The sequence below is a fragment of the Rattus norvegicus genome, chromosome 6, assembly GCF_021556685.1.
Source record: "Rattus norvegicus strain SHRSP/BbbUtx chromosome 6, alternate assembly SHRSP_T2T, whole genome shotgun sequence".
NCBI classification, from domain to species: domain Eukaryota; kingdom Metazoa; phylum Chordata; class Mammalia; order Rodentia; family Muridae; genus Rattus; species Rattus norvegicus.
In genome coordinates this window covers 116382313-116406869 of record NC_141539.1, presented here as the reverse complement: position 1 = coordinate 116406869, position 24557 = coordinate 116382313, and the positions used below count along the sequence as shown (strand labels likewise).

The following is a 24557-nucleotide window of genomic DNA, read 5'->3' as shown; positions in this document are numbered from 1 at the left end:
ATGTGTTGGAGGCTCTTCCCCACTTTCCCTTCTATTGGTTTCAGTGTATGTGGTTTTATGTGGAGGTCCTTGATCCACTTGGACTTAAGATTTGTAGAAGGAGAAAAGAATGGGTTGATTTTCATTCTTCTCCATGCTGACCTCCAGTTGAACTGCTATCTTTTTTCCATTGGATGTTTTTAGCTCCTCTGTCAAAGATCAAGTGACCATAGGTGTGTGGGGTTCATTTCTGGGTCTTCAATTCTATTCCATTGATTTCCCTGCCTGTCTCTGTACCAATACCACACAGGGTTTTGTTTTGTTTTGTTTTTTTTTTTTTTTTTAAGCAGGATTGGTCTGTAATGCAGCTTGAGGTCAGGGATGGTGACTCCCACAGAAGTTCATTTATTGTTGAGAATAGTTTTCACTATACTTGTTTTTTATGTTATTGCAAATGAATTTGCAAAGTGCTATTTTTAACTGTATGAAGAATTGAGTTGGAATTTTCATGGGGATTGCATTGAATCTGTAGACTACATTCAGCAAGATGGACATTTTTACTATATTAATCCTGCCAATCCATGAGCATGGGAGATCTTTCCATTTTCTGAGAACTCCCTCGATTTCTTTCTTCAGAGACTTGAAGTTCTTTTTTTTTTATGGTGAAAAAATTTGAGTATTTAGAATTAACCATTTTAGATGATCCCAATCTTGTTGGCAAAATCTACAGCATCATAATCAAGAGTCAAGAGAACATATGCCTTCTCCCCGTCAGGCCTTGTAAGCGTATTGACTTTGGCCACATCAACGTCACAGAGTTTTTTCATGGCTTGTTTGATCTGGTGCATGTTGGCCTTGACATTCACAATGAACACAACCGTATTGCTGTCTTCTATTTTCTTCACGGATGACTCAGTGGTCAGTGGGAATTTGAGGATAGCATAGTGGTCAAGCTTGTTTCTCATGGGTGCACTCCTTCGAGGATATTTTGGCTGCCTCTGGAGCCGCAGGGTCTTGGGACTCGGCTTTGGGGGGTGCAGCAGCTTCCTTCTTCGCTTTTGGTGCCATCTTGGCGAAAAGGCTGAATGTCATGTAGATCTTTCACATGCTTGGTTAGAGTCACACCAAGGTATTTTATGTTATTCATGACTATTGTGAAGGGTGTCATTTCCCTAATTTCTTTCTCAGTCTAAACTATCCTTTGAGTAGAGGAAGGCTACTGATTTGTTTGAGTTAATTTTGTGTCCAGCCACTTTGCTGAAGTTGTTTATCAGCTGTAGGAGTTCTCTGGTGAAACTTTGGGGTCACTTAATTACACTATCATATCATCTGCAAATAGCGATATTTTGATATTTCCTTTCCAATTTGTATCCCTTTGACCTCTTTTTGTTGTTTAATCACTCTGGCTAGGACTTTGAGTACGACATTGAATAGGTAGGGAGAGTGGACAGCCTTGTCTAGTCCCTGATTTTAGTGGGATTGCTTCAAGTTTTTCTCCATTTAGTTTTATGTTGGCCACTGGTTTGCTGTATATTGCTGTTACTGTGTTTAGGTCTGGGCCTTGAATTCCTGATCTTTCCAAGACTTTTATTATAAAGGGGTGTTGAGTTTTGTCAAATGTTTTCTCAGCATCTAATGAGATGATGATGTGTTTTTCTTTCCATGAGTTTGTTTTTTTTTTTTTTTTTTTTTTGGTTCTTTTTTTTCCGGAGCTGGGGACCCAACCCAGGGCCTTGCGCTTCCTAGGCAAGCGCTCTACCACTGAGCTAAATCCCCAACACCCATGAGTTTCTTTATATAGTGGATTACGTTGATGGATTTCCATATATTGAACCATCCCTGCATCCCTGGGATGAAGCCTCCTAGATCATGGCAAATGATCGTTTTGATGTGTTCTTAAATTCAATTTGCAAGAATTTACTTTTCATTTTTTATTAAATATTTTTTATTTATATTTCAAATGTTATCCCCTTTCCCGGTGTCTCGTCCATAAATCCCCTATCCCATTCCCCCTTCTTTAATGAGGGTGTTGTCCCACCCATTCGCCCACCCCTTCCTTCCTGCCCTGACATTCCCTTACCTGGTGGAGGGGGGAGGTCCATCCTTGGCAGGACCAAGGGCTTCTCCTCCCATAGGTGCCCAACAAGACCATCCTCTGCTACATATACAGCTGGAGACATGGGTCTATCCATGTGTACCCTTTTTTTCTCCATCCTTATTTAATTGGGTATTTCTTATTTACATTTCAATTGTTATTCCCTTTCCAGGTTTCCAGGCCAACATCCCCCTAACCCCTCCCCCTTCCCTTTTAAATGGTTTTTCCCCTCCCCATCCTCCCCCCCTTGCCGCCCTCCCCCCCAACGATCACGTTCACTGGGGGGTTCAGTCTTGGTAGGGCCAAGGGCTTCCCCTTCCACTGGTGCTCTTACTAGGCTATTCATTGCTACCTATGAAGTTGGAGCCCAGGGTCAGTCCATGTATAGTCTTTGGGTAGTGGCTTAGTCCCTGGAAGCTCTGGTTGCTTGACATTGTTGTTCATATGGGGTCTCAAGCACCTTCAAGCTCTTTCAGTCCTTTCTCTGAATCCTTCAATGGGGGTCCCGTTCTCAGTTCAGCGGTTTGCTGTTGGCTTTCACCTATGTATTTGCCATATTTTGACTGTGTCTCTTGGGAGAGATCTACATCCGGTTCCTGTCAGCCTGCATTTCTTTGCTTCATCCATTTTATCTAGTTTGGTGGCTGTATATGTATGGGCCACATGTGGGTTGTTTAAATGGTTTATCTGTTCCTGATTTAACTTCAGTACCTGGTATCAGTCTAGGAAATTGTCCATTTCCTGCAGATTTTCAAGTTTTGTTGAATATACGATTTTGTAGTAGGATCTGATGATTTTTTGAATTTCCTCTGATTCTGTAGTTATGTCTCTCTTTTCATTTCTGATTTTGTTAATTTGGACACACTCTCTGTGTCCTCTCGTTAGTCTGGCTCAGGGTTTACCTAGCTTGTTGATTTTCTCAAAGAACCAGCTTTTGGTTCTGTTGACTCTTTGTATAGTCCTTTTTGTTTCTATTTGGTTGATTTCAGTTCTGAATTTGATTATTTCCTGCCTTCTACTCCTCCTGGGTGTATTTGCTTCTTTTTGTTCTAGCGCTTTTAGGTGTGCTGTCAAGCTGCTGATATGTGCTCTCTCCTGTTTCTTTCTGCAGGCACTCAGAGCTATGAGTTTTCCTCTTAGCACAGCTTTCATTGTGTCCTATAAGTTTGGGTATGTTGTACCTTCATTTTCATTAAATTCTAAGAAGTCTTTAATTTCTTTATTTCTTCCTTGACCAGGTTATCATTGAGTAGAGCATTGTTCAACGTCCATGTATATGTGGGCGTTCTTTCCTTATTGTTATTGAAGACTAGCTTTAGCCCGTGGTGGTCTGATAGGACGCATGGGATTATTTCTATCTTTCTGTATCTGTTGAGGCCTGTTTTATGACCGATTATATGGTTAATTTTGGAGAAAGTACCATGAGGTGGTGAGAAGAAGGTATATCCTTTTGTTTTAGGATAGAATGTTCTATAAATATCTGTTAAGTTCATTTGGTTCATGACTTCTGCTAGTCTGTCTATGTCTCTGTTTAATTTCTGTTTCCATGATCTGTCCATTGATGAGAATGGGGTGTTGAAGTCTCCTACTATTATTGTGTGAGGTGCAATGCGTGCTTTGAGCTTTAGTAAGGTTTCTTTTATGTATGTAGGTGCCCTTGTATTTGGAGCATAGATATTTAGGATTGAGAGTTCATCTTGGTGGATTTTTTCCTTTGATGAATATGAAGTGTCCTTCCTTATCTTTTTTGATGACTTTGGTTGAAAATCAATTTTATTTGATGTTAGAATCGCTGCTCCAGCTTGCTTCTTCAGACCATTTGCTTGGAAAGTTGTTTTCCAGCCTTTCACTCTGAGGTAGTGTCTGTCTTTGTCTCTGAGGTGTGTTTCCTGTAGGCAGCAAAATGTTGGGTCCTCATTGCGTATCCAGTTTGTTAATCTGTGTCTTTTTATTGAAGAATTAAATTCATTGATGTTGAGAGATATTAAGGAATAGTGATTGTTGCTTCCTGTTATATTCGTGTTTGGACGTGAGATTATGTTTGTGTACTTGTCTTCTTTTTGTTTTGTTGCAAAACGATTAGTTTCTTGCTTTTTCTAGGGTGAAGCTTACCTCCTTGTGTTGGGCTTTACCATTTATTATCCTTTGTAGGGCTGGATTTGTAGAAAGATATTGTGCAAATTTGGTTTTGTCATGGAATATCTTGGTTTCTCCATCTATGTTAATTGAGAGTTTTGCTGAATACAGTAACCTGGGCTGGCATTTGTGTTCTCTTAGGGTCTGTATGACATCTGTCCAGGATCTTCTGGCTTTCATAGTCTCTGGTGAGAAGTCTGGTGTAATTCTGATAGGTCTGCCTTTATATGTCACTTGACCTTTTTCCCTTACTGCTTTTCATATTTTTTCTTTGTTTTGTGCATTTGGTGTTTTGACTATTATGTGACAGGAGGGATTTCTTTTCTGGTCCAATCAATTTGGAGTTCTGTAGGCTTCTTGTATGTTTATGGGCATCTCTTTCTTCAGGTTAGGGAAGTTTTCTTCTATGATTTTGTTGAAGATATTTACTGGTCCTTTGATTTGGGAGTCTTCACTCTCTTCTATACCTATTATCGTTAGGTTAATCTTCTCATTGTGCCCCTGGGTTTCCTGTATGTTTTGGGCTACGAGCTTTTTGCATTTTACATTATCTTTGAAGGTTGTGTTCATGTTTTCTATAGTGTCTTGTGCCCCTTAGATTCTCTTCTCTATCTCTTTTATTCTGTTGGTGATGCTTGCATGTATGACTCCTGATCTCTTTCCTAGGTTTTCTATTTCCAGAGTTGTCCCCTTTGGGCTTTCTTTATTGTTTCTATTTCCATTTTTAAATCCTGGATGGTTTTGTTCAATTCCTTCACTTGTTTGGTTGTGTTTTCCTGTAATTCTTTAAGGGATTTTTGTGGTTCTTCTTCAAGGGCTTCTACTCGTTACCTGTGTTGTCCTGTGTTCTTTAAGGGAGATATTTATGTCCTTCTTAAAGTCCTCTATCATCACCATGAGATGTGATTTTTAAATCCAAATCTTGCTTTTCTGGTGTGTTTGGATATCCAGTATTTGCTTTGATGGGAGACTGTATTCTGATGATTCCAAGTAATCTTGGTTTCTGTTGCTTAGTTTCCTGTGCTTGCTTCTTGCCATCAGGCTGTCTCTTGTGTTAGCTTGTTTTGTTGTCTCTGACAGTGGCTTGACCCTCCTGTAGGCCTGTGTGTCAGCACTCCTATAGACCTGTTTTCTTTCAGCTGGATCTGGTAACAGAGAGCTGCTCCTGGTTTGTGTGATCTGAAGCCTCCAGGAGGGTTGTTTGTTACAGAAGACTTGGTCTTACTCTGCTCTCAGGTGTGTAGGTGCTCCTGGTGACTGGCTTTCAGCTCTCAGAGCTGGAAGAAGCCCAAACGGTCCTGCCCCTGACTGCTCCAAGTTCCCTGTGCCCAGAGGGCACAGAGGGCACTAGGTGGGTTCCTCTTGTGTCAGGAATGTGGGCAGAAGTTGTTGTCTATCCTGAGCTTTCAGGATTGTCAGCACTTCTGAGGTTCCAGCTCTCTACCCCATGGGATTTGGATTCAGGGAGCTGTGGGAGTGGTTCAGTTCAGTTCTGGACTCAGGCAGAAACCACCTGGTTCCTGCCACTGACTGCTCCTAGGTCATGTGTCCAGAGGCCACTAGGCAGTTTCTTCTTGGGCCAGGAATATGAGCAGAAGTGATGGTGTCCCCTGAGCTTTCAGGATTGTTCACACTTTTCTTTAGTGTAGTTTTAATGAGTGTAGTTTTCAAGTGATCCTTTGTAGCTCGTCATGAGGCACAAAAGATCATTCCAGTTTTTATGTTTTGTAGGAAAGATTCACTTGTTTTTGAAACTGCCTGTGTGACTGAGTTTGGAGACAGGTTTGCTAAAACGGTAAAATTAGACTTTGGAGATAGTTTCATTAAAGAGGAAAACTTAAGTAAGTCCATCAACTTGGGTCCCTAATCCAGGAGAACTGGTTATTTTAAACAGGTAGAGATACCAGTTCTGTGCTCAGAAAAGGACAATACCACTTGAAGCCACCCGGAAGAGCAAGAGAGCACTCTAGTTGACTGGTACTTCGATTTGGGACTGTCGGCCTTCAGGTATATGACCTCTCTCTCTCTCTCTCTCTCTCTCTCTCTCTCTCTCTCTCTCTCTCTATTGTTCAAGCCACCTATTCTTTGATGTTTTGCTATGGCAGGCTTAGCAAACGAACTCATCATGTGTGCTCCTGCGGAATGATTTACAGAGGAGGAATGCTTCAAATAATCCTCATAGATTGCCCCAAGTCTGGAGTCACGTGACTCAGCTAGAATGGACGGGTGGTGTGTGGGGATGGACAACAAACACTGGCTATATCAGTGAAAAGGAATTCATAGTGTTTGGAGCGACCACACAATTTTCTGAGTAAAAATATATCTTATTAAGAAGTAAGGAGGATTAATTCTGAGACCCGACTTTATTACATTTCATCCTATGATGTCACATCTGTTGATGAAGGCAGTTGATGTTAGGTATTAATTTAAGCATGCAAATACAAATTCCTAATCATAACTCAAATCTTGTTTCTTATTCTGTGGTGCCTACTGTGTCTTCAGAGTTTCTTTTTCCCTTTGCTTGTCCAGCATCACTTCAAAACGGAGTCAATAGAATGGAATACACAATTATAAATACGGCTGGACAACAGTATTATCAACAATTAATTTTTACTAATGTAATGTACTAACATGTAACCAAAGTTATTCTAGCATTTTGGTAGTACATTTTGGGCAGTCGATCAGATATAATTTCCTAAGGAAGGTTCACTCTTATGTTTCTACGCAGATCCTGAGGCAGTGGACTCCCCTTTCAGCATAGTAATGGATTGCTTATGGGTCATCTCCTTCCACTGGCTCTGAGCAACTTAAGCAAAACAACGTTTTTTTTTTTTTTTTTTAATCACTTCATTATCCCTGTGTCTTCTGTCTAGAAAGGCAGGATCCTAATTTGATTCAATATTCCTGTTTGCTAAACTGAATAAAATTATTTCATGAAACTTAGCTATTAAGGAGCAGAGCTGTTATGCTTCTGCAGGTACTGCTAGTGTGGCTGTTCTGAATTATGTTTCTCTCTGTACCAGTTGTAGTGTATTCAAGAGGCGCAACTCTGGATGCAATTACTTAGGTAAGTCTGTAGGAAACTTTGTTTAAACCGGATAGGAAATGCCTTTAAGTGAGTAGGGTGGAGACTTTTGGGGAGGGAGTTATTTTAAAAGGTTGGGTCCATATGTTTCAATCCTTAAATGGGAAGATATCCCTAGTGGGTAATCCATGATTCCAGCATAGAATGCCCGCAATAGAAAACCTGTATCATAGAATGATCAGCGGTTCAGTCACAACCATCGGAAAACATATATTTCCAATGGTCTAAGGAACCCCTCTACTGTAAATTTATTTTCCATTGCTGCTTCATAACTGTAATTTTGCTATGGAGTGCTTTCTCAATTCCCACGACCCATCAGAAATATGTATTTTTCAAAGGTGGAGACTCATAGGTTGAGAACCATTGAAAGCTGTTTTTTAGGGTTCAGGAAAACCATCACAGATCGGGTTAAAATTGATTCTAACTGCTTTGGGGAGCGTCAAGTCATCTCTCTCTCTCTCTTTCTTTTTTTCTTGACAGAGTAAAAGGAAAAGAAAATACTGTCCGACGTGCCTAATCATTTTTCACTTCTTAGCTTTCCCAAAACTTCCCTTCCTTAAGGTTTTAATTCTCTCACTATAGCTGAAACTGACTTTTTTTTTTCCTGCGCAGAAAACACTTCTTTCATTTTCTAAGCGAGGACATAACCCGGTAGTAATGAACAGACCACCTCCTATTGGATTTGTAGTTTGCCACCAAAAAGTAATGAGATCTTAGTCACTCCAGGCAGAAAGTGTTTCGCTTGATAAACTTCTTTACTCCTTTTTCAAGTCCTGAGCCTGTTGGCTATTATTTATGCTTTGATGTTTCCTAGTGAGTGTCGCGGAACATTTGAATTCACTTTCTACCAGGAGTTTGCGACTTCACAGGCTACACTGGCCCTTTAAAAAAACAAAATTAGAGCGGGGCAAGAAGACTGGGCTCCAGGTCGGTGAAAACCGCTTATCCAGTTTCTTCCGGGAAAGGCAAGTAGAGGCCCTGCTCGGAGCATGCTGGGACTTGCAGTTTATCTCCTGTCATTTCCTGTTATTTCTTGTCTCTCCTCCCGACTCTGGAGTGTTGGATGGACTACAGCTCCCAAAGAGCCAAGCGGCGGCGGCGCGTCCTGTGCTCTAGCCGCGCCTGGGCGGCTAGTTCAAGTTGCCATAGCTGCGAGTCCCGGGTGAGCGGAGTCGGTTGCGAGGCAGCGTTGGGTCAGTTGCACCTTCGGGGTCGCTGGTAGCCGCGGGAGCCGGGTAGGGCCTCGGCGATGATCCGGCGTTAAGAACTTGGAGTCACCTTGGGTCTAAGGTACCTGCTCCTATCTGTTCTCTTACCCTTTCTCTCATTTCCCTCTATAGAGACATTTGCGTCCCACTTCCCCTTATCCTAGGGTGGAGACACAAGAGCTGCAGTTGTATGCGGGGTGGGCCAGGAGTGTGGGTTTAGTGTTTGGTGACGTGGGGGCCATGGTGTGTTTGCATCTATCAGCAGGTCGTCCACTGTCAGGTCCTGGCCACCTCACTCTGAACGCGCCATGTTCTGGCTTTGGAGCTGCTTGCCCAAGGCGCTATCAGATGCTTCAAGCTGTCTGACGTTGGTTTGACTGCCCCAGGGGTTTAAGTTGGTGCTTATCCCTGTCTTCTAGTCACTTGATTTTTCCTCTGCTAAGTTAGGAGATGCCCAGGTCATAGTGGTTAGCAGCCCCCTTTCGGAATTAATTAGAAATACCAAACTTTGAATCCCAGCTGCATTCTGTGTTGGTTAATGGAGTGGATCTCTTTGGCAAAGCTGTATGTAGCGTCCTTGTCAGGATTAAGCAAAGCATTTGGCGCAGTGCCTGGGCACCTAGCAAATTCTCAGTACTTCTTTCTGAAACCGATTGCGTCTAGCAAGAAACAACGTGTGAACCGTACAGGTGGTTTTTTTTAAATTTTATAGTACCTGTATTAAAAGTAAAAGGAAACTTCTGTGATGAATCTTAATTTATTTGGCACAGTACATAAAATATGCTGTAGTGTATTTTACTTTATGTAAATATACATGTAGATAGATTTATTTATTTATTTACTTATTTATTTATTTATTTTTGAGGAAGGATTCCACTGTGTGGCACTGGTTGGTCTCGAACTCACGGCATAGCCCTGACAGGTCTGGACATTGAAGAGATCCACCTGCCTCTGTCTCCAGAGTGCTGAGATCAAAGGCTTCTGGCACTACTAGGGCTATAGTATATGCTTTTTGAAAATGGTATAGGATGTTCAGTCTCTGGTATGTATTAGTGTTTTACGTCCAGAGTGTGTATCAATTAGAACTGGCCAGGTTTCTAGAGTCATAGGCATAGAACCACTCCATTGGACAGGCAAGAGATAAGAGAAACTTTGACAGCTGTGACTTAGGCTAGAGCAGTGTTTCTCAACCTGTGAGTGGTGACCCCACTGGGGATCAAACGATCCTTTCACAGGGGTCACCTGAGACCATTGGAGAACACAGATACTGACATTACAATTCACGACTGTAGCAAACTTACAGGTGTGAAGGAGCAACCAAAATAATTTTATGGTTGGAGGAATGTATGACGTGAGGAAATGTATCGAAGGGTCGTGGCATTGGGAAGGTTGAGAATCACTGGTGTGGAGAAATCACTGTGCCTAGGACTCATCATGTGATGACGCTTGCTGCTTGGTTAGAAAAGCATGCAGAAAACCTTTGCTTAACCGTCCGCTCTGAACAGTCTCTCATCGCTTTTCTTCTCCCAGAATACCCTTCTTGGAATGGCTTATTGAAATAACTGATAGCGACTTTCTTAAATGATTTTTCTAAGGACCCTTATAGTTTTAGAATCAGTCATAAAGTGTTGAGAGAGTTTCTACCCATTGCACTTTCCTACAACCAAATGCATAATGCATTTATGTATTTGTCTGTCTGTCTGTCTGTCTTACTACTGTGAGAACTGATCCGCCATATGTAATATTGTCTTTAAAGAGGTGGAGGCTGACCTAGACTTACAAATGGGCCAGCAAATTCAGAAAAGCGTGTTAATCTTTCTGCTTAGGTGAGTCTCCTAACTGATAAATATACCCAGAGTGGGTACTTTTGCCTAGACTTGGGGTACAACTCATGCCCTAGTGTGACCTACTCAGTCCAGTGATGGTGAGTTATGGGCGGAAGATGCCACTTACTAGGGGTTTGCAGGTTGGGCATCCGGGTACCCCAGGGGCTTCTGGATGACATAGGAGTGTATTTTCACCCCTCCTGGTATTCTCTCATCTGTGCAGAGGGAAGGTGAAATCATTTTCATTAAAACTTCAAGTTATAGTTGTGTCTGCTGCCCATCTCGTTGGTGTGTAGGTGTTTTTGGGGGAAGCGTAGAGACAACCAGAAAGGTCATCTACTCGACTCGACCTCTTGCCCTGAACCTCATGAAGAAATGATAGGAGGCAAGCACCCTGAGCTCCAAGGACGGCAACGCAGAGTTCTGGGAGTGCACTTTGTAAGTATGCTTTCTCGTCTGAGGCTAGCGTCTGAGGCTAGCGTCTGAGGCAATTGTCTTCGTTTACTGTGTATACAAAGTGGAAGAGGCTATGCCGACAGTAGGAATTGCAGTGGGGGGCAAGAGGCTCCCTTTTGATATTAATATAAAATTAAAACAGGGTAGCTGTGCATGACACAGTAAAACAAATCAGATGAAGAAATAAGTGGACATAGCCTTCACCTTTACCAAAACCGGCAGTGTAGCAGCTTTTAGTAAACAAATGTTGGGGACCTGCTCTCTTCCAGAGAGGCCTTGAGGCCCCTTCCCCAGGCAATACATTCAATTCTTTTTCACACTTACGGCATTTGTCAGAGATGTGCTCGAGGTACAGATAGGCTCCTTGCTTGCAAATTCCTGAGCCAAAAGAATGATCTTTATTTCCAGATTCCCAGTCCTGTCCCCTGCACAGGGCCTTAGGCCTAGTTATAATTGTTCTCCAGTGGATGTGACTTACACTCAACATTTCTGGATTGATCTTTTTAAATGTGTAAAGGATCCTACTTTTTTTTTCTTTTAAACACAATGAATTGTCTATTGAGATAAATCATTGTAATTTGTGATTTTCAAAAATTGATCACGTTCAACACAAACTGTCATTGGTTTTCAAAGATTTAGTGTTAAAGCTTAATTTTTGTAATAGATTCAAAATTCTGGACTTAAAACAAACTGCCCTCTGTTGTATTCGATGGGGGAAAGTTGCTAACACACAGAGGCATTCTGGGACCTTGCGCTGAATTTCTACCTAAGACTTCTGATGTACAAAATTCTTAGAATGAAAGAAGTTTAGAGTTAGAAAGTTCAGTAGGTTACTGCACTTTGGGAATTCTCACCTACATGACTTGACACATTTGGAACTCATATAAAAAGGCTTTAGAAGAGATTCAGTATTACACCTTTAATGTTAGGGGGCTTTATAGTCCGTTTTCAGATGTAACTGTGTATTGTTAAATGGTCATACAAGTAGCGGGGACAAGGTTTGCAATACAGCCCGGGCTGGCCTGGAACTCGGGATCCCTGCCTCAGCCTCCCCTGTGCTCGGAATTAAGGGGTGCTCCACTTACTTGGTTCACTGCCTTCCCTGTTTTAACCGTTATCTTTGTAACTTAGTGATTGGATATTTTTAATGTATTCCTCATCAGGGGATTTGTTTCTTATAATTCTTAAATGAACTTCTTATACATATATCTTATACAGAGGTTGTATACACACAAACACACACACGCACATACTTTTGTTTTCTTGAAACGTTGATCATAGAAACAGGATTTCTGAGTCAAAGTGTGTGTATTTACTTGTGTTGCCAAGTTATTCTCTAGAAAAGCTGCCCTTATTTTATAGATAGTATACTTTTGTTTATTTACTATGGTGTGCAGTGCACGGGTGTGTGCTACATGTGTAGAAGGCAGAGGACAACTTCTGGCAGTTGGTTCTCTCCTCCCATCATGGTCTCCCAGGACTGAACTCAAGACAAGTGCTTTTCTCTGTTGAGCCACTTTGCTAGTCTTTGTAACTAATACTTGTACACCATGGAATGCCCTTGTCAACCTTAAGCATGAGAGCTTTGCTCATCTGTCCCAAACAGAAAAACAAGGACACCATTTAATTGTTTCAATTTGTAGCTCTTGAGAGAGATGAAGCACATTTATGCATTTGGTGGGGACATTTGTACTCAGTGAATACCTGTTTACATGTCCTTTGTGCCTTTCACTATTATTATTTTGTTCACTATTATCTATAATGCAGATATTCTGAGTTTTTCCTTTGCTTCTGGTGTCTTGTAATGATATTTAGAACTTAAGAGACTTAGCAAGCCTTTATCAGACACTCATCTTCCTCTGATTAATATAGTAACTGTTAACATAAATCTGTATACTGCTAAATGACTGGAGGATTGGAGAAGGCAGCATCCGTGGCTACGTGAATCGATTTAGCAGATGGACATTTAGAGTCTGCTGTGAGCACAGGGTTGGTCATGAAGCAGGTGCTCCCGAGTGAATGAATGAGTGCTTGTGAATGAGCAAGTTCACACATGAATGACTGTGTGAATTAAAAACTGAGCTGGAGCTCGACTCTTTCCAGTGAAGAGTGGCGTTGTGGAAGAAGTGGACTGATTGTTATTTTAAAAGATGGATAGTCAGTTTTACAGATTGAGGTTAAAGGAAAAGCTTCATGGGGGGCAGGAGAAGGCTTTCAAATGCCAAAAATGGGTTTGTGCATAAGCAATAATTGATATGCTCAAACTCACCAAATTAAGAGCTCAGGTGAAGAAGAGATTGTGCAGTTTGGAGTTTAGAGCTTGATAGTTCAGGCGATTGTACTTAGTGCCTTTACCCTATGTAACTAAGTAGCTGCGAGTGACCATTGTAAGTTCAAATGACTTTATAAACAACTGAGTAAGCTTAGGTTTGGCCCAGTCACTAGTCAGTTTTAGTATATGCTACATAAATTTGAAATGCTGCCTTGTTTACTGTATAGTAGACATTAGTATTAATATTCATTGTAATAGTACATGGCTCAATCAATATTGATTTTCAAATAATTAATTTAGATCCTTTGTTAATGAAATTTCTCCATTTCATAATTGCTTTTATAAAGCTCTGTACTTTGAACTTTGTTTCTGGATTAATTAAGACAGGATAATTAAAAAAGTCTAGTTGTAAATTAATTTGATAGTGGTCCAGCCGTGTGCTGACTGCTGGGCTTCAACTGTGTCTGATCCATTTTGTGTTTCTTTAAGGGCATATTTGAAATTGAGTGATTTATAAAAGACATACATTTATCTGGTTCACAATCCTATTTGTCACAGAGTGCACCAGCATAGTCCTGTGATCTGTTACACCTCCCTGAACCATTAATGTGTTACATCATGTTAGGCATGAGTGGGTCAGAGAAGGTCCTGTCATGAGAGGGAGTGGGGAGCCACTGACAAAGTCAAAGTGGCTTTATAACAATCTACTTTTCAGATGTGCAGTCCAGTTGCCCACAACTGAACCAATCCATGAGAACTGGAGATTTGCTTTCCCCTAGCTCATGGCATGTAGAGCATTGGTTCTCAACTTTTGGGTCATGACCCCTCTGGGGGTCACATCCAATTCAAAACAGTAGTAAAATTACAGTTATGCAGCAGCATAAAGTTATGGTTGGGGTTACTAGAACATGTGGAACTGTATTAAAGGGTCATAGCATTAGGAAGGTTGCGGACCACTGATGTAGGAATCTTAGAGAGCAAGCTTTAAGCAAGTAAACATTTGTGTGGATAAGGCACATATAACTGTAGCAAGCCATTGAGTCCATCTTTGTTGAGACTTCTGGGGTTCACGGGTGGATAGTAAATGTCCAGAACTGCATAGGCTGGGTTGGTGTACTCCCACCATGGGAGTACAGCAGAGTGCACTCGGCCCAGACTTGGGCTTGGGCAGAGAAGGGAGGCTTTCTAAAGGGCTTTTCTTTTGATTTGAATCTTGACTGGGAAGTAGGAGACAAGGATGGATGGTTAGGAATGTAGCCTTTGAGAAAGGGACGGAGACTGAAAAGAATTTTACGAGGTAGTAAGATTGGCATTGACCTGATGGTGAATGCAGTGTGACATAGTTGAAAAGTTCTGTGGTATAGTTAGTCACGACTTTATGGGAATGTTTAATACATGAGATAGGCAGCTCTGAGATCTCAGAGCTGTGAGAAGGAAAGAGTACCTCTGTCTAGAGATTGGAAGACTTCAGGAGGCTGTATTTTGCTCTGCCTGAAGCAGTGAGTAGATTGAGTAAGTAGGGTGAGTGGACCAGAGAAGGCTCCGTGGCATTGGCGAGGGCTGTGAGAAGGCTGGCTAGCTGGGGTCTTGATGTCCTGATTCACAGACCTCAGCTTAGTCATGGGAAGTTCTGTTATTGTATTTTTTTTAAACAAAGTAATCATGGGTTTGTACTTTATTGAAACACCATCTTTCTCTACAGCATAAGAAAGGTTGTAATTATATCATCGTTACAGGATTGCCATAGAAATCATGAGAAAATGCTAATAAAAATCCTCTCAGAGTTCTAAAGCAGGGTGTAAATTAAAGGAAAAGGCACTAGGAGGTGGTTTCCTTTTTTACAGTTCTTTCCTTCACTAGGAAATCAATTAGTTTCTTTCCTTTTGACATTAGGAGGAAGAAAAATGTGCTTTGTGATGTAGAAAAATAGCTTAATTTTTTTGTTTGTATATTAACTTTTTTACAAACCACTGAAATTTTTATACTTTTGTGATTGCTTCCCCCATCTCAAAACATGATAGGCTGTCATGTGCTACACTACCTGCTTTAGTGTGTGTGTGTGTGTGTGTGTGTGTGTGTGTGTGTGTGTGTAAATGCTTGTATTCTGGCTTGATTGTATCCTTTTTCTTTCCATCATTGGAAGGGATGTCACATATATCTACAATCTGAGTCCATCCTGTTTTCTCAGGGGAAGTTGGATTGAGAGGAAATTTCAGCAAATAACTCTTTTCAGAACCAAAGCAAGTCATTGTTATGTTAGTAAAATACTGTTTCATAACAGTTAGCCTTATCTGTATAACAAACAAAACCTTGGAAACATACAACAATAAACGTTCAGTCCTCCACAGTAGGTTAGCTAAGCTGTCTACTTAGCCTGGCTAGACTTGTTCTGTTTTCTTGAGGGCAGCTGACTGATCTGCTGCTCTAGGACACTTCTATGTCTGGTGTCAGGAAATTAAGGTGGGGAAGATAAGAGAGGTGGGAGAGCCAGGCTAGGCAAGTATACCTCTATATTATATATAATTAACAGTTAAGGCAGGAGAAGAAGAAATATATATAGGTGAAGATTTGGGTGAAATTTAATGTATTAACACCGCAATTTAATTCTTCATGTTAGTGCAGGGCTTTTCTCTGTAGCTTGCTTAAAGTCAAGTAGCAAATATCTTCCTAGTTTTAAAGTCTGCAGGCAAGGGTAATTTAGATGTTTGCCGGAGTGTCAGCCTAACGTTCTGTCCACCATGAAGTCGGAGAGCACGTCTGCCGTGCTTTTCTTCTGCTCTCTGTGGGAGACTATCTCCTAGTGTCTCTGCTGATTGATTCCTTACAACTGTGCTCATAAGCTTTGCACATTCACCGAAATGGAGTCAGTCTAAAGACACACGGTGTGAGGCAGCTGTAGAAGAGACTGGAGTGAGCAGGCAGGAGTGAGTCCGCCTGTGCCAAGCGCACTCATGCTCCCGTGGTAATCAGTCCGCCACACTGATGGTCTTTTTTTTCCCCCAAAAAAACTGGAAATTGGACTTTTCAGCTGAAGTTTCTTATTTTCAGATTCATGTTTTAAAATAGACAGTAAGGGCCCTTAGCTATTGACATGTTTCTCCAACCTTTATATTTGAATTCTTAAAAAAACATCCATCCATTCATAGAGTATGTATGTATACATCCACAGCATGTATGCCAGATACCAGCAGAGCTGCCCTGGTGCACGGATGGAAGCTCTGTGGGTCTGGGCTCTCGATTTTCTCTGAGGTAGGTCTTGACCACACCCCATTTCTTCTATGAGCTCTGTGCAGCCTCATCCTCCATGTCGGCTGCCGGATTCGGAGCTGACCCCAGGTACTTTGTCTTGGGGCTTACCCCTCTTACACAATATTCTTGCCCACCTTTCTCGCCAAGGACTGTGTACCCTTCACCCCTTGGCAGTGCTAGCACTGGAGCTAGGCAAGCGCTCTTACCACCGAGCCACATCCCCAGCTCCCAGTGTTTGAGACAGTCTTGCTAAGTTGCTCAGGCAGGCCTTGAACTTTCGAGCCTCTTTCCTTTTTGCCTCCTCAGCGCCGTGATGACAAGGGTAGGCTGGCATCCTTGGGTTATCTTTGCCCTGCAATGAATGTGGTAAAGATTCGTAAAGGATGAATGCCGAGCCTGTTTTGAGTGTCTCTGGTTCAGAGGTTTCTGGAGTACCTTGCTGTCCTACATATGTGGGACTGGCTAATGGATTGGGTGCTGACTTTGAGCTTGTGTAAATTTACTGCAGGTGTCTGAGGTGAGAAGTTACAGAAGAACACTGATGCGAAAAGAAAAGGAACAGCTCACCGACAGCTGTGTGTACATGACAACCTTTGCCAACTTGGTGACTTTTTCACCTGAACGGTGAACTGCACCCCCAAGCTCTATGGCTGTTGAGACAGGGAGAAATGCATTCTGAAAATTGGATTTGGTTGATGATTAAGTTTAAAACACATTTCCCTTCTCGATATCAATGTCATTACCTTGAACATCTTTTTGAGGACAGTTGCCTTGGGTAGGGACAGCTGAGGCGCACGGAGGCTATAGAAGCAATCACGCACTTAACATGCACTAGTCAGTCTTTGTGAAATATCACCCTTGATGCTGGGTGCTTATCTTTTATGGGACAGCTTGCAAATCCTAATTGTTTTAAACCGACTCTGAGGAGAAGAGATTTGAGAATCAATAAATCATGGCTCTCATACATACAAATGTGCCTCATTACAATGAAGACAGTCTGATGGCTCCTTAGGTCAAATAACAAAAGGGGTGGACTGAGTTTCTAAAGGCTCACTCCAGCCCTCTTACTGCAAGGCTTGAGAGCAGTTTACTCTTGCTAGTCTCAGCGTCCAGGGCTACATATGGCCATTTGTTTAGATGGGATGAATGGATGGGGTTCATTGCTTGCTCTGGTGGTTGTATGTCTTCTTTATAATGTTCATTAAGGCAAAAGCAACAATATTTATATATTTAAGAGTCGATGCATTAGGAGCAGCTAAGTAAACTATTCTCAGAACTCTGCCTTCTACTATTCAAACACAGCCTTTATTATAATTTTATAGACCTTTACCCAAGGTCACTGGTCTTAGTCCTCTCTTGAGCCTTGTTCTGGTCTGAAAAGCAAATGTATTTTCTTGACAGTGAGTTTTGTCGCACAGGGAGGTGTTGGTGAGGTGCAGAAGAGTAATTTGTGTTTTTTCCGCAACTGAAGGAAATGCTTTTCTCACCCTCAGTTTCCTTAGGTTGTTCAGATTTGATGGTTCCTACTTTTCTGCTGCTGTGTATCTCTCTGACATTATGGTGATGAGAATGGATTTTTCATCCAATTGAATTGTTCTTCCTTTGTATTTTTAAAACAATGATGAAAACTTTCCCTGGGCCAACATAGATTGTTTCTACTTGTCTTAATGTTTGTTTATTTTTTCTTTTTAAGTTTTTACTTATTCTTCTTTCATACAGTCCACCCCCCCCCACTCTCCCCTCCCTCCACTCCTCCTATTTCCCTTTCCATCTCCCCTCTTCCCAGATATACTCTTTCACCACTTCACTACAGAAAAGAACAGGCCTCCCAGGGATATCAACCAAACATGGGAACACCACCTAACAAGTAAGACTAGGCACAAATCCTGGTATCAAGGCTGGACAAGGCAACCCAGCATGAGGAAAAGGGTCCCAAGAGCTGGCAGAAGAGTCAGAGATAGCCCCATTCCCACTGTTAGGAGTTCTACAAGAAGACCAAGCTACACAACTCTAAAATATATGCCGAGGACCTTGTGTAGACCCATGTAGGCCCCATGATTGTTGCTTCAGTCTTTGTGATCCCCTATGAGCTCTGTTTAGTTGATCCTGCAGACTGTGTTCTCATAGTGTCCTCGACTTCTCTGGCTTCTATAATCCTTCCTTTCTCTCTTCTGTTGGGTTTTCCAAGCTCTGCCTAATGTTTGTCTGTGGGCTGTGGGTCTCTGTATTTCAGTTGCTGGATGAACCTGGCTGATGACAATTGAGTTAGGCACCAATCTATGAGTAGCAGAATATCATTAGGAATTATTTCATTAACTTTCATTTATTTTTTATTTTTTGTCAGTTGTGTTTGGGTCTTTACGCTATTGGCAGTGTTGGACATGGGCTCCCTTTCATGAAGTGGGTCTCAAATTAGATCAGTCATTGGTTGGCGACTCCCACAAATTTTGTGCCACCATTATCCCAGCACATCTTGTAGGCATCTTGTAGGACACATTGTAGATGGGAGGTTTTGTGGCTGGGTTGGTGTCCCAGTCCCACCACTGGAGCCTTGCCTAGTAACAGAATACGGCAGGTTCAGGCTCTGTATTAGTCAGGGTTTTCTAGAGTCATAGAACTTACGGGTAGTCTCTGTATAGTAAGAGAATTTGTCGATGACTTATAGTCTGTAGTCAAACTCCCTAACAATGGTCAGCAGCAGCTGTGAATGGAAGTCCAAGGATCTAGCAGTGGCTCAGTCCCACAAGGCAGGCAGGCGAAGAAGAGAGCTCTTCTTCCAATGTCCTTCTCCAGCAGAAGGTGTGTCCCAGATTTTTGGTGTGTACCACTATGCCTGGATCTGGGACTTGCTTTGTCCCAGATGACCTTGAACTCAGAGATCTCCTTGCCTTAGGCTCCTGGGATTCATAGCCACTTGGCCTCAAGATCTCCATGCCAAGATCCAGGTCAAAACTTCTATCTCCCAGCCTTAAGATCAGAATCCCAGGTGAGCCCTCCAATGCTGGATTGTAGTTCATTCCAGATATAGTCAAGTTGACAACCAGGAATGGCCACTACAGGAGTCTTCACTAGGGTCACTCTCATAGGTTAGAGGGAGTTCCCACTGCATGGGTTTTACATTGTTCCCCAAATGCCCCCCAATTCCAGTTGTCTCTCCCCATGCTCGCTCTGGCTCCATCCTTCCTCTACCCGATCCCTCCTGTTCCCATCCCCACTAGCCTCCAGTCTACCCATAAAATCTATTGTGTACTCCCTTCCCAGAGAGAGCTGTGTGTCCCCATTGAGCCCTCCTTGTTACTTAGTCTCTCTGGGTCTGTGCAGGGTAGCATGCTTGTCCTTTACTTTACGGCTAATATACACTTGTGAGTGAGTACACACCGTGTTTGTCTTTCTGTGTCTCGGTTGCCTCTCTCAGGATGTTTTGGTTTTTTTTTCTCATTCTATCCTTTTGACTGCCAATTTCCTGTTGTAGTTTTAAACAGCTGAGTAATACTCTACTCCATTGTATAAATGTGTCACATTTTTGTTACCCATTCTTCAATCGGGACACCTAGCTTTGAATGCTTCTTTAAGCCTCAGACTTCAATGTTGACTATCTGTCACTCAGGAACCATTCTTAGTTTATTCTTCAAAGCAGCCATATGCAATGCCTATACACACTCATGCTTTCAAACGGAACTTTGATGTATGGTCATTCTGGCTTTTGGGTTGTGTCTTTTAGTTAGCCAGCTTTGAAAATAATTGGCCTTAAGCATAACTACAAAGAGAATATACAACACAAGAAAGTTTCTTTTCGTTTAAACTCATGGTGCATGGTTCTGTGGCTGAAGAGAAATACAGAGACAGCTCCTGTGAACTTGTTCTTCAGCCTATTGCTGGGTGAGAATTAATGAAATGGCCTGGCCGAGGTAGGCGTCAGGAACTAGGAAGTGGGGTCAGGAAGTTGTCAGGCAGGAAAAGGAAACAGGTCCACCATGGAAAAGAGAGTTCTTGGAAGGAAGGATGTTGAATTTGTTTGCAGGTTTTCATACTTTAGCCTTGCTTTGGCAACAACTGTTCATTGGGACATGTTCTTAGTGGCTCTGTAGTTTCCCTTTGTAGAGTTCCATTGTATAGTAATGGCCGTCCCACGGGAAGTCTGTGTTTTAGCCATTCTTTTTTATTCTGAATTTACAGAGATTTTATTTTCTTTCTAGTGCATCTTCACAGCAATTATCTCTATAAACAAATTTTCAGTTAGCTTTGTTTAGGGATCATTTTTGAATATTTAATTACTAGGTCAAAGGTACAAACAGTTCTTGGCAGGTAGTTGTCTGCTCATGGCCAGATGTGTTGTATCAATTTGCACATCTGCATTAGAAGAGTTTCGGGGTGCTCTTTCTTCTGAGACTCGGCTCTCTATAGATACTGTTACGTGGTGGAAGCAGTAGATCAGACAGACATCCTCATTGCTTACTTTATGTTCCTTAGACGATTTTGTTGGTTTTTCTTGGGTGTGCATATTTGTTTTCTTTTGTTCCCTCTCAGTGTGTTTATCACCATGAAATGGCTCTGACTACTACATATTAGCGAGTTTCACTGGGAGAAATGTTTCTGGGGTCCGTTTTCTTTAGTGCCAGCAATCTTGGGGCTAAATTTAAAGTGTAGTATAAAATGATACATTGTTAACGATGAATAAAGAACATTGATTGCCATGCTTTGTGCTTTTCTTTTTGGGGCTTCCATACATCTACCCTAGCTTTAGAAAAGTGTTATTAAAATAAAATCATATCATTTCTCTCCATTCCCTGTTTCCTTTCCCCCACTCCTTCCTCCAGCTCCTCCATGTCCTGCTCACCTTACTCCCATTTGCTTTCAAATTTATGCTTGCCTCTTTTTTAATATTGTTAAACACACACACACACACACACACACACACACACACACACACACACACACACACACCTCCTTACCCAACAACCTGCTGAGTCCAATGTTGCTTGCATGTATATGATTTCAGGGCCGACCACTTGGTATTGGATAACCCATTAGGGGACTTCTCCCTAGAGGAAGACTACTTTCCCCAGCCCCAGCATCCCTTGGATGCCTGTAGTTTTGTGTCTCAGTTGGAATCCATGAGATTTCCTCTGTCCACAGTAGCATCTCTACTATCTACCCTTGCTTTTGACATAGGTGCACACTTCATGCCAAGTGCAGTCGCCAGGGTTTCTTCTTTCTCTTCCCCAGCAATTCCATGTGAAGAGATTCTTTTGGGGGGGGGCATGATAGATTAATGACTCTTGTAGGCAAGTATCATTGGCACATGGCTGCTTTCTGTGCTGGGGCACTTAGGCCTCCACTTAAGTTTGCTCTGGGAGTCATTCTTAACTTTTTAATTGTTAATAATAGTGGAAGGAAGTGCCAAGTTTTTGTTAGCAATGGAAGTAATCTATATCATTATATTTATTCTTTAGTCTACTCTGTGAAATGTAGGTAATAAAAGTCACTTAGATGGCTGCCAAATGTTCATGTCTTTAAAAACACCACAGTTTCTTAGATGCTTATCTCTTTAAATGTTGACACCCGCAGGGGTTCCACCAGATGCTGGAGTCTGAGCAGCTCCCATTGCTCAGAGTGACTGAAATTCCTAACAGAAGTCTTAGAGCGCACCTGTGAGACTCATGCCGAAAAGTATCTCACTGAAAGTATGTAATCCTAGCTGGGGTAAGTGATTGGACTTCCTCCTTGTGTTATGTCATGGTAAGAGGTAATCTATGTTGCTCTTAATTTGATCAGTTCTATGATGATTTTCTCTTATACAGTTAACTTTACATATTCTGCTTGGTTGCTTATTAACATAATTTACTCATAATGTGTATTCTATAAAAAATTTTGAGAAATTTCTGCCAGCGTTAGAAGTATAAATGCATGGCATAGGGTGCTCCACATGAAATCATGTCTGTCTTCCTTGAAGAGGTAGGGCAGAAACAATAGCTGAGTAGAGATGAGTTAAGAGAATTCTGAGATGTTATTTACAATGCAATGTTCTAAATGTTTTACTTTAAGAATTACAAGCACAGTACAGTGATATTTGTCATAGTGATTAGTTCTAGGTAGTGTGCCTATCCACTTTTCCTATGTCATTTTCTGTCCTAATTACTTTAATAATTTTCTCAAATAGTGAAAAACAATTATAACAGTTTGGACTTTAGGTACTCTTAGTCAAGCTGAAGTTCAAAATTTTGAACAAAATCTGTTTATTTGAAGAGTCCCATGTTCAGTGTATCCAAGGAAATGAAATGCAGATGATGATTAACATGGTTGGTACTCTGATGATTAACATTGCTTCCGAGAACCAGCTTGTCCTAACGACTGTTACTTTGTTTCCGGTTCCTGTGCTTACTAGCAGTGTGGTGGATGGGAACGGGAAACAAAGTAACAGTGCAACTTCGATAATTATCCCATGCATAATTATTCTTTTCCTCATTTATCAGTGACAGGAAAATTAGTTAACCAAAACCCCTTTCGTGGAGGCCAATGGTTTGATTCATTTCCTGGATTTTTTGTGAAATGTAAGAGAGAGGGCAGGTAGTTTTCTCCTGTGTCTGTTTAAGGTTTCATGCTACTGTTTTACATTTCTGCTTTTCCTTAATATTTGCATCCTGACAAATGATGAGGAATTGAAGCAACTGTAGCCATGTAGATAGAACCATGTAGATAGAGCCATAGTTGCTCTGCTGCGTTTTTTGGCAGTTCTTATTAATCATTAAGATTACTCATGCAAACTATGTGATGGACACTGGTACAGTGGAAGGAGCAGAACACTGAAGATGGAGAAGCCTGGGGAATCCAGAGCCTGCTGCCGGAAACCAGTGTGTGGAACTGGCTCTTCCTTCCCTCCTACTGCAGCATTCTCTGTAAATTAGGAAATAGTTGAGTTAGAACTATTTATTATTATCACTCTTAATATTATTAATTTATTATTATTATTATTATTATTATTATGATGATGATGATGATGATGATGATGATGATGATGATGTATTACTGTCTTGTTGGTGCTGACTCTTCTACAAAGCTAGACCCCGAGGCCCAGCAGTACTCATAAAGTTGTGAGAATCAAATTGGCTTGTCTGTGTAAACACTCATAAGTGCCTCTCTCCTATGGTAGCTGGCTTTGGGATAATACACATTCTTTCTGCATCTACTGCTAGAAAATGATGGAAAGTGCTCGAAAGAGAGTACAAGGGCACACTGGGGAGATTCCTGAGCGGTAGATGCACATGTGGGTTTCCAGAGTTTGAAAGGCAAAGGATTTCAGAGCTTGCATTACTTCCGGTTCTTGTTGTGATAGACGCCTGACAGACAGAGAGGCAGCTTAAGGGAGGAAGATTCTTTTGTTTGGCTCAGTTTCACAGACTTCAGTCTGTGCTTGCTGGTCTAGAACATCACTGGAGATGGCACATGCGTGGACAGTCTCCTTTATTTCTTGGTAGACAGCAGTGGAGAAAGAGGCAGTACAGTCAGCCGGTTCCTCCAACTATGTCCTACCTCTTACTCTTTACCACATCTTACTAAGAAATTAATCCATTAGTTATTAGGTCAGAAGTCTTTATAATCATATTGTTTCTAGAAATATTACCACAGACACACCCAGAATCAATGTAGTACTCCAGGTATCTATTAATCTAATCACATTTGCACTTAGACTTAACTATCATGGCTGTCATATACATTTTTTTTGCAAGGGTGGGAGAGGGGCACTTAAACAGTTGTGACCTGGCAAAGGCAGAGCCCAACAGTTGCTTCAGTGTTAGTTTCTTGTTCGTGGTTTCTGAAGTGGGAGGGAGCCCATTACGGGTACCTTTGGACTTGTACCCAGTAGGCCAATGCCTGAGGAGGAGGGAGCTGAAGACGTGGGTACCTGAGATGCATGGCGGTTGCAGGGTGCTCAGCAGCTCTTGGTCTCAGTTTGCGTGAAGTGTTTGGAAATTCATGGATTCTTTTTCTGAAGTGGTGAAGATACACTGTAATTTAATTTAAAAAAAAAACCAAACCCTAAATTCATAGCAAAAGTCCTTTATCTTCTCTAGAGACACGATTATGCACTTCCAAGCTTCAATAAAAATAAAAGTCCAAAAGACTCAGAATATTCTGTCATGAAAGAAAAACTTCATCGCACTGTGCATTATAAGCCAGAAAAAATGTCCACGTGGATTTTAGGAAAACTATATCAGTTTATATTAAAGACTGAGTTGACCCTATAACAGAG

At 41.6% G+C, this 24557-nt stretch overlaps 1 protein-coding gene and 1 pseudogene across 10 annotated transcripts in view; one reads left to right on the top strand and one right to left on the bottom strand.

Annotated features, from left to right (window-relative positions):
* Window positions 1-674: 674 nt before the first annotated feature.
* On the bottom strand, window positions 675-24220 carry LOC148005409 (large ribosomal subunit protein uL23 pseudogene; annotated as a pseudogene).
* Cep128 (centrosomal protein 128) overlaps window positions 8403-24557 on the top strand; it is a 370684-nt gene continuing 354529 nt past the window's right edge. For 6 of the 10 annotated variants that reach the window (XM_087554312.1, XM_087554311.1, XM_087554310.1 and 3 more), the window contains exons 1-3: window positions 8403-8585; window positions 10626-10767; window positions 21875-22009. The gene's annotated coding sequence lies outside the window, so the exon portion shown is untranslated. 10 annotated transcript variants of the gene reach the window in all.